Source organism: Salvelinus sp. IW2-2015, linkage group LG7 (genome assembly GCF_002910315.2).
Source record: "Salvelinus sp. IW2-2015 linkage group LG7, ASM291031v2, whole genome shotgun sequence".
Lineage (NCBI taxonomy): Eukaryota > Metazoa > Chordata > Actinopteri > Salmoniformes > Salmonidae > Salvelinus > Salvelinus sp. IW2-2015.
This window is the reverse complement of record NC_036847.1, coordinates 32,185,403-32,200,467: the sequence shown is the minus strand read 5'-3', so window position 1 is coordinate 32,200,467 and position 15,065 is coordinate 32,185,403. Positions and strand designations below refer to the sequence as shown.

Below are 15,065 nucleotides of genomic sequence, written 5' to 3'. Positions count from 1 at the left end.
ACCCCAACCCTACTACAGCCAGACTCTTACCCAACCCTACTACAGCCAGACTCTTACCCCACCCTACTACAGCCAGACTCTTACCCTAACCCTACTTACAGCCAGACTCTTACCCCAACCTACTACAGCCAGACTCTTACCTCATCTTACACAAACCTACTACCAAGCCAGAATCTTACCTTATCTTACCCCAACCCTACAGTCTCACCCAGAGCTCTTCCTTCAGGACAGGCATCATCTTCAGGCAGAACCCCCCAGTGGCTGAAGCAATTAGTCCATAGAATGCAAACATTTCCAGAAACAGAATGTCTCTCACACATGGAACTGGAAGCCCTGAAGGGCTTCTGTTGTCCCTCTGCAGGCTTGGCCTACACCTCTCTGTTGTCCTTGCATGCTGGGCCTACACCTCTTCTGTTGTCCCTCTGCAGGCTTGGCCTACACCTCTTCTGTTGTCCCTCTGCAGGCTTGGCCTACACCTCTTCTGTTGTCCCTCTGCAGGCTTGGCCTACACCTCTTCTGTTGTCCTCTGCAGGCTTGGCCTACACCTCTTCTGTTGTCCCTCTGCAGGCTTGGCCTACACCTCTTCTGTTGTCCCCTTTGCAGGCTTGGCCTACACCTCTTCTGTTGTCCCTCTGCAGCTTGGCCTCACCTCTTCTGTTGTCCCTCTGCAGCTTGGCCTACACCTCTCTGTTGTCCTCTGCAGGCTTGGCCTACACCTCTTCTGTTGTCCCTCTGCAGGCTTGGCCTACACCTCTTCTGTTGTCCCTCTGCAGCTTGGCTACACCTCTTCTGTTGTCCCTCTGCAGGCTTGCCTACACCTCTTCTGTTGTTCCCCTCTGCAGGCTTGGCCTACCACCTCTTCTGTTGTCCCTCTGCAGGCTTGGCCTAACCTCTTCTTTGTCCCTCTGCAGGCTTGGCCTACACCTCTTCTGTTGTCCCTCTGCAGGCTTGGCCTACACCTCTTCTGTTGTCCCTCTGCGGCTTGGCCTACACCTCTTCTGTTTGTCCCTCTGCAGCTTGGCTACACCTTTCTTTGTCCCTCTGCAGGCTTGGCCTACACCTCTTCTGTTGTCCTCTGCAGGCTTGGCCTACATCCTCTTCTGTTGTCCTCTGCGCTTGGCCTACACCTCTTCTTGTTGTCCCTCTGCAGGCTTGGCCTACACCTCTTCTGTTGTCCCTCTGCAGGCTTGGCCTACACCTCTTCTGTTGTCCCTCTGCAGGCTTGGCCTACACCTCTTCTGTTGCCCTCTGCCAGGCTTGGCCTACACCTCTTCTGTTGTCCCTCTGCAGGCTTGGCCTACACCTCTTCTGTTGTCCCTCTGCAGGCTTGGCCTACACCTCTTCTGTTGTCCCTCTGCAGGCTTGGCCTACACCTCTTCTGTTGTCCTCTGCAGGCTTGGCCTAACCTCTTTGTTGTCCCTCTGCAGCTTGGCCTCACCTCTTCGTTCCCTCTGCAGGCTTGGCTACACCTCTTCTGTTGTCCTCTGCAGGCTTGGCCTACACCTCTTCTGTTGTCCCTCTGCAGGCTTGGCCTACACCTCTTCTGTTGTCCCTCTGCCCAGGCTTGGCCTACACCTCTTCGTTGTCCCTCTGCAAGGCTTGGCCTACACCTCTTCTGTTGTCCCTCTGCAGGCTTGGCCTACACCTCTTTCTGTTGTCCCTCTGCAGGCTTGGCCTACACCTCTTCTGTTGTCCCTCTGCAGGCTTGGCCTACACTCTTCGTGTTGTCCCTCTGCAGGCTTGGCCTACACCTCTTCTGTTGTTCCCTCTGCAGGCTTGGCCTACACCTCTTCTGTGTCCTCTGCAGGCTTGGCCTCACCTCTTCTGTTGTCCCTGCTGCAGGCTGGCTACACCTCTTCTGTTGTCCCTCTGCAGGCTTGGCCTACACCTCTTCTGTGTTCCCTCTGCAGGCTTGGCCTACACTCTTCTGTTGTCCCTCTGCAAGCTTGGCCTACACCTCTTCTGTTGTCCCTCTGCAGGCTTGCCTACACCTCTTCTGTTGTCCCTTCGGCGCCTACACCTCTTCTGTTGTCCCTCTGCAGGCTTGGCCTACACCTCTTTTCTGTTGTCCCCTCTGCAGGCTTGGCCTACAACCTCTTCTGTTGTCCCTCGCAGGCTTGGCCTACACCTCTCTGTTGTCCCTCTGCAGGCTTGGCCTACACCCTTTCTGTTGTCCCTTGCAGGCTTTGGCTACACCTCTTCTTGTTGTCCCTCTGCAGGCTTGGCCTACACCTCTTCTGTTGTCCCTCTGACAGGCTTGGCTACACCTCTTCTGTTTGTCCCTCTGAGGCTTGCCTAACCTCTTCTTCTATAATATGTTCTAATGACACGTATGAGAGGAAAAGGCCCCAGAGTGGCGGTGGCATTGAATGGTTTCTGTTCAGCCTGCATGTCATTGGTTTCTAGCCCCTGCCTGCCCGAACCTCTGACCTCTTATCATATCCCCTTGTTGTACTGCTGTGGTTACTTCCTTTCTTTCTTACTGATTGCCCTCTCACTGTTCAGTTTCCTGGAGTCCTCCCCTTCTGGTTTAGCTGTAGTCACTGGCCATACTGGTAACATAGAGGAAATATTTTGCGAGGCAAGATACTATACGTCTCTTCCTGGTTCAGTAGTGATATGTTATTTACATGTTTTTCTTTGATTAACTGTATACAGCCAGTGATACTAATAATGGACTTATTAGACAGTATAGTATAGTACTTTGGTAATGGACTTATTAATAGATATCTTCCTGGTTCAGTAGTGGCATATCAACTAACTGTATACAGTCAGTGAGTCTCTCATTTACTAATCCTCTAAACAGAGGGGGATGGCTTTTGGATATTTATTGTTCATATTTGTATAATAAAATGGTTTATATGTCTTCAGTTGTTGAAATTTGTCTGAAGTTGTACTGTTTTTAACTAATGAAATATACATTTTCCGTTATTTACATTTATGTTATTGAAATGTCAGATATCAAATGTCAGCTTTCCCACTGCAAGGTTTTACCTTTTGTAGACAATTYTTCCTTGTCACATACACATAGTTTCTTACATCATACACATTTAAACCAGTCAGTCCATCATGTTGCATACACAAAAATAGATAAGTACATGAAGGCGGCWGGTAGCGTAGTGGTTAGAGCGTTGGGCCAGTAACCGAAAGGTTGCTAGATCGAATCCCCGAGCTGACAAGGAACGACAATCTGTCGTTCTGCCCCTGAACAAGGCAGTTAACCCACTGTTTCTAGGCCGTCATTGTAAATAAGAATTTGTTCTTAGCTGACTTGCCTAGTTATATATAAATTAACGATGCAWGAAACCACTTTACAAATTCATTATTATTCCCATTATTACAGAGAATCAGACAAATTATGCTACCCTCTGCCTATTGGCTACTTAGCTTATTCAAGATCATCTCAAAATACAACACATCTCTTTGGCTCACAACTGGCTTTTAAAGATGGATAGAAATGTATATGTTTTGTGCTCTTGTAGGAAGCAATCACTCCCTCATTGTTGACTACAAATGATCTATAACTGGGCTAATAACTCACTAACTAGCAAATCATGTGAACAAATGTGCACACATGGCTACATGCAGCTCTCACTTTGATCTCAACACAAATACATCTACTCAAGACCACTCCTACTGTAGCCTAAACATAGTCCAGTTCAAAGTGAATGGCACAGATCCATATATGGCAATGGCTATTTGCATATAGGCCTACTGCAGCTCTGATTGGTTATGGCGCACCGTATAGAGTACAGTATGAGTTGTGCTGTCAATGCAATAGAATCATACACCAATACGCTCTGCCTACAAGAAAATCTCTTACACAATTAGTTTTGCATACTAAATCTTGCATAGTTTGTTTTGTTTCGGTATATTACATTGAACTTGGCTAATATTGCGTTGATTCAATCACAATTCCCACAGTGAGGGGAAACTTTGATAGTGTTAACTAAAGGGGAAAAYTGTCGAAAATTGAGTGAAGTTTAATCTCATATTTCTTCAGCACCGGCAGTCCGAGGGGAGCTACTCGCTAAAGCGCGCACTCAGTTTAGAGGAAACATTGCCTACTACCATACCCCGTTCAAAGGCACTTCAATATTTTGTCTTGCCCATTCACCCTCAGAATGGCACACATACACAATCCATGTCTCAATTGTCTTATGTTATGGAAAGAACAGGTGTTCTTAATGTTTTGTATACTCAGTGTACAGGTACATACTATATATTATACTGATGACACATCAATGTGTATTGTGTATTGTATTATTAAATACCCAACGCAGGCATAAGGGTTTAATGTGCGTGTTATAATGGATACTCAGGACAATCCATTCCATCGCACAATATACTGTAAGTTGAATACTGGTTGAAGAAGGAATGGACATAAAACAGACAGTATAGTACAGTACTTTGGTAATGGACTTATTAAACAGGCAATACAGTACAGTACTTTGATCATGGACTTATTAGACAGGCAATACAGTACAGTACTTTGATCATGGACTTATTAGACAGGCAATACAGTACAGCAAAGTCACCTTGTCTGGGAACCCCAAGATCGTCTCCCATATACAAACCTTCTGCATCATCTCTTTGGTTTGTGTGTGTGCACGCCCGTCTGTGTTTGTACCTCTGTGCGTTTGTGTCTGTGTGTGTGCAAATGTTTGTCTGTGTGTGTGCAAACGTTCGTCTGTGTGTGTGCAAAAAAACGTTTGTCTGTGTGTGTGCAAACGTTTGTCTGTGTGTGTGCAAACGTTTGTCTGTGTGTGTGCAAACGTTTGTCTGGTGTTGTGCAAACGTTTTCTGGAACATGGGTGTGCAAACTTTGTCTGTGTGTGTGCAAACGTGTTGTCTGTTGATGTGCAAACGTTGTCTGTCGTTGTTGCCAAAACGTTTGTGTGCTGTGTGTGCAAACGTTTTGTCTGCTGTGTGTGAACAGTTTGTTGTGTGTGTCAAACATCGTTTGTCTTTTGACTGTGTGTGAAAAACCTTTGTCTGTGTGTGTGCCAACGTTTGTGTGTGGGTGCGAAACGTTTGTCTGTGTGTGTGCAAACGTTTGTCTGGGTGTGTAAAACGTGTTGTCAGTGTTTGCTGTGTGTGTGCAAACGTTGTCTGTGTGTGTGAAACGTTGTGCAACGTTTTCGCTTGTGTGGTGTTGCCAACGTAGTGTGTCTGTGTGTAAACGTTCGTCTGTGTGTAAACGTGTGTCTGTGTGTGTGTGTAAACGTGTGTCTGTGTGTGTGTTTCTCCTCCCCAGGCCTGAAGACCATTGTCGGTGCTCTAATCCAATCGGTGAAGAAATTGTCAGATGTTATGATCCTCACGGTCTTCTGTCTCGGTGTCTTCGCTCTGATTGGACTACAGCTCTTCATGGGCAACCTACGACAAAAATGCGTGATTTGGCCAATCAACTCCACCGAGAACTTCTTGGCCAACGGCAGCATAGGCTTCGACTGGGATGAATACATCAATAACGACAGTACGTAGCCTGGCCGCAGTCAAACACACCAGGGTTGTGTTCTTAAGAGCACAACGTAGCAAAATGTTTACATTTGCTGAGAAAGTTTGTCCTATATCCCTCTACATCACAGGAGGTTGGTGGGACCGTAATTGGGGAGGACGGGCTCGTGGTAATGGCTGGAGCGGAATCAGTGGAATGGTATCAAATACATCAAACACATGGTTTCCATGGTTACCATGTGTTTGATTCCATTCCATTCGCTCCGTTCCAGCCATTATTATGAGCCGTTTCCCGCTCAGCAGCCTCCACTGATCTACATAGCTGCAGAGGTTTAGCCTTCTCCTAATTTGGCCACTAGAAAAGACAGATAGGGAATGTTATTCTGATGCTATTCTGTATGTGTGTGTTGTGTTTCTTTCACCAGAAAATTTCTACTTCCTGCCGAGACAATTGGATGCCCTTTTATGTGGCAACAGTTCAGATTCTGGGTGAGTTGCATACAGGCCCCCGGTGTCCGTTCTGGAGCTGAAGTCACGAGCTCTGCCCTAGCTGTGCCAAAAACCCTGGTCTGCCCAAGAAAGTCTATGTAAATTATGATTGCCAGAATGGTCCAAAGATGTTTTCTAGACGGCTGTTTTGGACTCTAAAATTAGTATATTATGATCAATTTCAATCCCCACAGTGAATTATTTTCAAGTTCGCTACAAATCTAGATATTTAATTAAATAGTGATCCATTCTGACTACTACATTTGTAGTCACACAGGACCACGTGCTGACACAGACCAATCACGAGCCGGCCCGTGATCTTTGCGCGCGTCTCTCAGGCAGGATGAAAACAACTACATCGACCATGATCCTTTGCTATTTACCAGAGGAGGCTGGTGGGAGGATCTATAGGAGGACAGGTTCATTGTAATGGCTCCTCCCACCAGTCTCCTCATCATGATCCTTAGTGTGTTTTTGGTGTCATTCACCCCCATATGGCGCTCTTCAAATTGAAATAATTCCGTCTTCATGCATCATCGGGAGTTTTCCATAGGATACATGAATGACTTCAGCGCTATCACTCTCTACTGGTTTAAATGTGTCAGTCAGTCAGTCAGTCAGTCAGTCAGTCAGTCAGTCAGTCAGTCAGTCTGGCTGGCTGGCTGGCTGGCTGTCTGGCTGTCGTTCTCCTTCTGTCTGTGTCGTTCTCCTTCTGTCTGTCTCTGTCTATCTGTCTGGCTGTCTGTCTGTCTGTTTCCTTGTCTTTCTGTCTTTCTGTCTGTCTCTGTCTCTCTGTCTTTCTGTCATTCTCCTTCTGTCTGTCTCTGTCTGTCTATCTGCCTTATTCTTATTCTTTCATTAAACTAGACAGCTGTACTATCCGGCAGCCATGTTGTTTTTGTATGTAAATATTGCTGAGTCTTTGTATGGTTATGTGGCCCTCTCCTCTCCCCCCAGCCGCTGCCCTGAAGGCTTCACATGCATGAAAGCTGGCAGGAATCCAAATTACGGTTACACCAGCTTTGACAGCTTTGGATGGGCTTTCCTGACTCTCTTCAGACTCATGACACAGGACTTCTGGGAGAACCTCTACATGCTGGTGAGCACAGAATGAAATAGAACATACAGTATTATATACATGACTTCTATCTATGATATTGTATATTTATGCTGGTGAGACAGGCTTGTTGTTTTACCAAAGGATATGTTGGTTTGGTTTTGAGTTACGCTACTGTTCAACAGTTTGGGGTCACTTAGAAATGTCCTTGTTTTTGAAAGAAAAGCAAATGTTTTGTCCATTAAAATAACATCAAATTGATCAGAAATACAGTGTAGACATTGTTCATGTTGTAAATGACTATTGTAGCTGGAAATGGCAKATTTTTAATGGACTATCTACATAGGCGTACAGAGGCCCATTATCAACGACAACCACTCCTGTGTTCCAATGGCACGTTGTGTTAGCTAATCCAAGTTTATCATTTTAAAAGGCTAATTGATCATTAGAAACCCTTGAGCAATATGTATAGCATAACTGAAAACTGTTTTTCTGATTAAAGAAGCAATAAAACTGGCCTTCTTTAGACTAGTTGAGTATCTGGAGCATCGCATTTGTGGTTCGCATTACAGGCTCAAAATGTCCAGAAACAAAGAACTTTCTTTCTGGAACTCGTCAGTCTATTCTTGTTCTGAGAAATGAAGGCTATGCGGAGAAATTGCCAAGAAACTGAAGATCTCGTACAACGCTGTGTACTACTCCCTTCACAGACAGCGCAAAACTGGCTCTAACCAGAATGAAAGAGGAGTGGGAGGCCCCGGTGCACAACTGAGCAAGTGGACAAGTATATTAGAGTGTTTAGTTTGAGAACAGATGCCTCACAAGTCCTCAACTGGCAGCTTCATATTAAGTACCCGCAAAACACCAGTGTCAACGTCAACAGTGAAGAGGCGACTCTGGGATGCTGGCCTTCTAGGCAGAGTTGCAAAGAAAAAGCCATATCTCAGACTGGCCAATAAAAATAAAAGATTAAGAAGGGCGAAAGAACACAGACACTGGACAGAGGACTCTGCCTAGAAAAGCCAGCATCCCGGAGTCGCCTCTTCACTGTTGACGCTTGATAACTGGTGTTTCAATTGCCAGAATGATCTCCGCGTCGTTGCATTGGCTCAGGCAAAAATACTCGTTCCTGCTTCCCTGTCTCTCAATCCATATTGATACAAATCATAATTGATAAGGTACTAAGATGTATAATGTCTCCATCAATCTAGAAGTGATTTTAATGTTAAAGTGTTGGTGTAGTGTGTGTGTGTGTGTGTGTGTGTGTGGTGTTGTGTGTGTGTGGTGTGTGTGTGTGTGTGTGTGTGTGTGTGTTGTGTGGTGTGTGTGTGGTGTGTGTGTGTGTGTGTGTGATGAGTGTGTGGATGAGTGTGTGGATGAGTGTTATATATGTGTGGGTGTGCACGTGAGTGTGTGTGTGTGTGGATGTGTGATGTGGATGTGTTGTGTGTGTGTGATGTGTGTGTGTGTGTGGTGTGTGTGTGTGTGTGTTGTGTTTGTGGTGTGTGTGTGTGTGTTGGAGTGTATATCTCTGTGGTGTGTGTGTGTGTGTGTGTGTGGTGTGTGTGTGTGTGTGTGTGATGTGTGTGTGTGGTGTGTGTGTGTGTGTGTGTGTGTGTGGTGGATGAGTGTATAGCTTCTGTGTGTGTGTGTGTGTGTGTTGTGTGTGTGTGTGTGTGTGTGTGTGTGTGTGTGGTGTGTGGTGTGTGGTGTGGTGTGTGTGTGTGTGTGTGTTAAGGTGCAGAAAGTCAGAGCAGGTGGTCATTCCAGTTCAAGTGCTCAGCAGTAGAAACTGTCTTTGAGCTGTTGTTATCAGACCTCATGCTCCGATACTGTCTGTCTCCCGATGGTAAGGGAGTGAACAGCTAGTGGTGTGGGTGTTGAGGTCCTTGATGATGCTGCAGGACTATTCTAAGCACCGTTTCAAGTAGATGTCCTGGATGGGTGGCAGCACGTCACAGAGATGTGCTGGCTGTCTTCACCACCCCTGGAGCACCTTGCAGTCGTGGACAGAGCAATTCCCGTACCAGTCCGTGATGCAACCGCTCAGGACGCTCTCGATGGTGCAGTGGCAGTATTTGGAAGAGAACCCTGGGTGGATTGCCAATGATCAGAAATTATTTCCATTGTATTTTTTCAGACTATCAGATCGGACAAGCGATAGTTCAACCCAGCAGTTCAATAAGTGCGCATGCATACACATTTAACATTTACATTTAAGTCATTTAGCAGACGCTCTTATCCAGAGCGACTTACAAATTGGTGCATTCACCTTATGACATCCAGTGGAACAGCCACTTTACAATAGTGCATCTAAATCTTTTAAGGGGGGGGGGGGGGGTAGAAGATTACTTTATCCTATCCTAGGTATTCCTTAAGAGGTGGGGTTTCAGGTGTCTCCGGAAGGTGTGATTGACTCCGCTGTCCTGGCGTCGTGAGGGAGTTTGTTCCACCATTGGGGGCCAGAGCAGCGAACAGTTTTGACTGGCTGAGCGGGAACTGTACTTCCTCATGTGGTAGGGAGGCGAGCAGGCCAGAGGTGGATGAACGCAGTGCCTTGTTTGGGTGTAGGCGCCTGATCAGAGCCTGGAGGTACTGAGGTGCCGTTCCCCTCACAGCTCCGTAGGCAAGCACCATGGTCTTGTAGCGGATGCGAGCTTCAACTGGAAGCCAGTGGAGAGAGCGGAGGAGCGGGGTGACGTGAGAGAACTTGGGAAGGTTGAACACCAGACGGGCTGCGGCGTTCTGGATGAGTTGTAGGGGTTTAATGGCACAGGCAGGGAGCCCAGCCAACAGCGAGTTGCAGTAATCCAGACGGGAGATGACAAGTGCCTGGATTAGGACCTGCGCCGCTTCCTGTGTGAGGCAGGGTCGTACTCTGCGGATGTTGTTAGAGCATGAACCTGTGATAACCTGTGATAACCATACACACTACCTGTGATAACATTAGCGGGTTTTAAGATTGCCGTACATCATATGCACTGTATCCAGGAGTAGGCCTCTGTCTTGCTGAGGACTGTCGCAGTGTGTTGGATATTCCTCCCAGCGCTGAGCTTTCTACCGGACCCCCCCCCCCCCCCCCCCCCCCCTCTCTCTCTCTCTCTCTCTCTCTTCTCTTCCTCTCTCTCCGCGTCTCTCGCTCTTCTCTCTCCTGTCAATCAAATCACAATTTTATTTGTCACGTGCCGAATACAGTGAAATGCTTACTTACAAGACCTTAACCAACAATGCTTTAAGAAGTTTTAAGAAAAGAAAAATAGATAAGTAGAAAATAGAAAAGAAAAGTAACAAATGATTAAACAGCAGCAGTAAAATAACAAGCGAGGCTACATACAGGGRGTACCGATACAGAGTCAATGTGCGGCGGCACCGGTTAGTTGAGGTAATTGAGGTAATATGTACATGTAGGTAGAGTTAAAGTGACTATGCGTCGATTATAAACAGAGAGTAGCAGCAGCGTAAAAGAGGGGTCTGGGTAGCTCTTTGATTAGCTGTTCAGGAGTCTTATGGCTTGGAGGTAGAAGCTGTTAATAAGCCTTTTGGACCTAGATTTGGCACTCCGGTAGTGCTTGCCATTCGGTAGCAGAGAGAACAGTCTATGACTTGGGTGGCTGGAGTCTTTGACATACCAGGCAGTGATGCAACCAGTCAGGATGCTCTCAATGGTGCAGCTGTAAAACCTTTTGAGGATCTGAGGACCCATGCCAAATCTTTTCAGTCTCCTGAAGGGGAATAGGCTTTGTCGTGCCCTCTTCACGACTGTCTTGGTGTGTTTGGACCATGTTAGTTTGTTGGTGATGTGGACGCCAAGGAACTTGAAGCTCTCAACCTGCTCCACTTCAGCCCCGTCAATGAGAATGGGGGCGTGCTCGGTCCTCCTTTTCCTGTAGTCCAAAATCGTCTCCTTTGTCTTCATCACGTTGAGGGAGAGGTGGTTGTCCTGGTACAATGCTGAGACCAAAGTCTCTTTTCCAGGTGAGCCCTGTTTAGAACCACAATACACATCAAAATACAATATAAATATCAAAATTAAACTACACATCCATATACACATTAAAATACACATTATTATACACAACAATACACAAAAAGCAAAACACAGTCATAAAACCAGACACATTCTTCAGTAAAAAGGTCTCCTAGTCCATTCATATTTTCCAACTGGGCTATACATTTGGGTGAGGTTTTTTTCTCGCCTGAGTTGCCTCCTTTCACTGCCAAAAATAAAATGAAACCATCTAGTGTTCAGCGAAATAACAACACATTGTCAAATACAGGTAGCCTAGTCAAATAATTAACATCCAATCACATTAACCATTAATTCTCTCGCGGGATTTCCACTAACGGTCCGTATGTGGCCCAATGTAGCTGCTGCTCATGTTGGTATCTGTACTGATGGCGCAAAAGTCATGACAGGGAGACATAGTGGAGTGGTAATGCGCGTGCAAGCAGTTGCTCCCAACACCACTTGGGTACACTGCACCTTGGGTACACTGCAGCATCCACCGAGAGGCTCTTGCTGCCAAGGGAATGCCTGACAGCTTGAAAGACGTTTTGGACACTACAGTGAAAATGATTAACTTTGTTAAAGCAAGGCCCCTGAGCTCTCGTGTATTTTCTGCACTATGCAATGATATGGGMAGCGACCAKGTAACGCTTTTACAACATACAGAAGTGCGCTGGTTATCAAGGGGAAAGTATTGACACGTTTTTTTGAATTGAGAGACGAGCTTAAATTGTTCTTTACTGACCATTATTTTCACTTGTCTGACCGCTTGAATGATGACGAGTTTCTTACACGACTGGCCTATCTGGGTGATGTTTTTTCTCACCTGAATGATCTGAATCTAGGATTACAGGGACTCTCCGCAACTATATTCAATGTGCGGGACAAAATTGAGGCTATGATTAAGAAGTTGAAGCTCTTCTCTGTCTGCATTAACAAGGACAACACACAGGTCTTTCCATCATTGTATTATTTTTTGTGTGTAAATTAACTCAAGCTTACAGACAATGTCAAATGTGATAAGGCGAAGCACTTGAGTGAGTTGGGTGCACAATTACGCTGGTACTTTCCCAAAACGGATGACACAAACAACTGGATTCATTATCCCTTTCATGCCCTGCCTCCAGTCCACTTACCGATATCTGAACAAGAGAGACTCATCGAAATTGCAACAAGAGGTTCTGTGAAAATGTTATTTAATCAGAAGCCACTGCCAGATTTCTGGATTGGGCTGTGCTCAGAGTTTTTTATTTTTTTATTTTTTATTTCACCTTTATTTAACCAGGTAGGTTAGTTGAGAACAACTTCTCATTTACAACTGCGACCTGGCCAAGATAAAGCATAGCAGTGTGACACAGACAACAACACAGAGTTACACATGGAATAAACAAGCCAATAACACAATAAACAAGCCAATGACACAGTAKGAAAAAAAGAAAGTCTATATACAGTGTGTGCAAAAGGCATGAGGAGGTAGCTTTTTCAAACAGCTTTTTCAAACAGAAATTTGCATCCTGTAGTACTAACTCAAAAAAGTTCTGGAACACTGTAAAGTCCATGGAGAATAAGAGCACCTCCTCCCAGCTGCCCACTGCACTGAGGCTAGGAAACTCTGTCACCACCGATAAATCCACTATAATTGAGAATTTCAATAAGCCTTTCTCTACGTCTGGCAATGCTTTCCACCTGGCTACCCCTACCCCGGTCAACTGCCCGGCACCCTCCACAGCAACCTGCCAAAGCCCCCACCATTTCTCCTTCACCCAAATCCAGCACAGCTGGGAGAGGAGGGGGTCGATAGCAGGCGGCAACAGTCAGAGACTTATTTCTGGAGAGATTAATTTTTAAAAGTAGAAGTTCGAACTGTTTGGGTATAGACCTGGAAAGTATGACAGAACTTTGCAGGCTATCTATACAATGACGGCCTGGATAAAGGAGGGGGAACAAATTGACGACCTCTTCTGGAGAACTGGATGGGAGACAAGTGTCTGACTCTGCTGTACTCTCTGTTCTCTTCCAGACCCTAAGGTCGACAGGGTTATTCGGTTAGAGGTCAGAGGGTATAGGTCAAATATCAGTGTTCTATTTCCAGGTAGAACCCTTTTGGATTCCATGTAAAAACCCTTTCCACAGAGGGTTCGACGTGGAACCCAAAGGGGTTATACCTGGAATCAAAAAGGGTTCTACCTGGAACCAGAAAGCGTTCTTCAAAGGGTTCTCTTATGGGGACAGCCAAAGAACCCTTTTGGAACCCTCTGCTGTCTTCTCTCCCCCCTCCCAGACCCTGCGGGCAGCAGGGAAGACCTACATGATCTTCTTTGTGCTGGTGATCTTCGTGGGGTCCTTCTACCTGGTCAATCTGATCCTGGCTGTGGTGGCCATGGCCTATGAGGAGCAGAACCAGGCCACCATGGAGGAGGCTGAGCAGAAAGAGGCAGAGTTCAAAGCCATGCTGGAGCAGATCAAGAACCAGCAGGAGGCTGCACAGGTCAGTATCCCAGTGTCTCTGTGTCTCAGCATGTCTATCGGACCTTTTCCCCGATAGACTTTATAGTGCACTACTTTTGACCAGGTAGTGCACAATGTCTAGGGAAAGGGGTGCCATTTCAGATGCATTCTTTGTGCCATACACTGTATATGTCATATGTGTTTGTTTCTTTGTCTTTGTTGTTACTGTCTCTGCAGGAGGCCGCACAGGTCAGTGTCTGTTCTGTCTGTCTGTCTGTCTGCTCTGTCTGTCTGTCTCTGTCTGTTCTGTCTGTCTGTCTGTCTGTCTGTCATCTCTCTGTGTATACTGTATGTGCTTGTCTTTTTACTGTCTGTGCTTACTATACTCCACTCCTATCCTTGACTGTCTGTTTGCTTTAAATCTGTTGTGTCTAATATAAACAGTGGAGCAGTGTTCGTTACCGTGCTCCTATACCTCACTGTGTTTGTGACGGAGGTGAGTAACCTTGCCTGAGACCTGAAGATTTGCATGGGCTTCCTGAGTCAATGCCTAGGCTTTGGCTTAGCGGGCTAATGCACTCTTTTGGCTCACAGCAAACTGGGGTTGGAAACCTGTCTGTCACATATGGCTAGTTTAAATCTGTTTAGCCTGATATAAGCTGTACAGCCATGTCTCTGAAGCCAAGCTATGCAAAATGGCTGTTCTGCGTACTTGCTTAGCAAAAATATGCAAACTTGCACAACCCAAGTAAGTCAAGTGCAGATGCAGCCCCGCAATTTGTATCTCGATACAACTACGCAGGATTGCTATTTTTGCGTAGCTAGCTAAATGCATTGTGTATTTGCGTACGGTATGAATGAGATTTCAGTGGGAATGGACACGCAGGTGTTTTTCTCACTCTCTCTCCCGGTGTGGCGGTTTGCGATAGGCCAACGCCATGGCGACGACGGCAGGCACGGTGTCGGAGGACGTAGGGGATGATGACGGCGGGGGGACCCTGTCCTGTAGCTCGTCAGAGATGTCCAAGCTCAGTTCCAAGAGCGCCAAGGAGCGGCGCAACCGCAAGAAGAAGTGGCGCCAGAAAGAGCAGTCGCAGCGGGAGGAGAAGGGGGACTGCGAGAAGTTTGTCAAGTCCGAGTCGGATGACGGCAGTAAGAAGAGCCGCTTCCGTTTCCCTGACAACCGGCTAGGCCGCAAGTCTTCCATCATGAACCAGGTGAGAGGACCAGTGTCAAAGGTCACTGTTTGTCACTGTGCAATGCATTCCTGGAGGAAGATGGAATAGGACTAAATAACAGGCAGTTATTCATGTTTCCATTTGAGGTCACATATTGACACTCCAATGTTCCATTTTTTTTCAGTTCCCTTCTAAGTAAACTTAAACATCAGGGTTTGGTTTCAGATAAAGACTATTTAGAGCTTTGTAACAGGGCTTCAACCACAGAGTAACAGGGCTTCAACCACAGAGTAACAGGGCTTCAACCACAGAGTAACAGGGCTTCAACCACAGAGTAACAGGGCTTCAACTACAGACTAACAGAGCTTCAACCACAGAGTAACAGGGCTTCAACCACAGAGTAACAGAGCTTCAACCACAGAGTAAC

General features: G+C 46.2%; 1 pseudogene; it reads left to right on the top strand.

The window, feature by feature from the left end:
• Positions 1-15,065, top strand: part of LOC111966143 (sodium channel protein type 8 subunit alpha-like) — a 125,413-nt pseudogene that overhangs the window by 41,298 nt on the left and 69,050 nt on the right.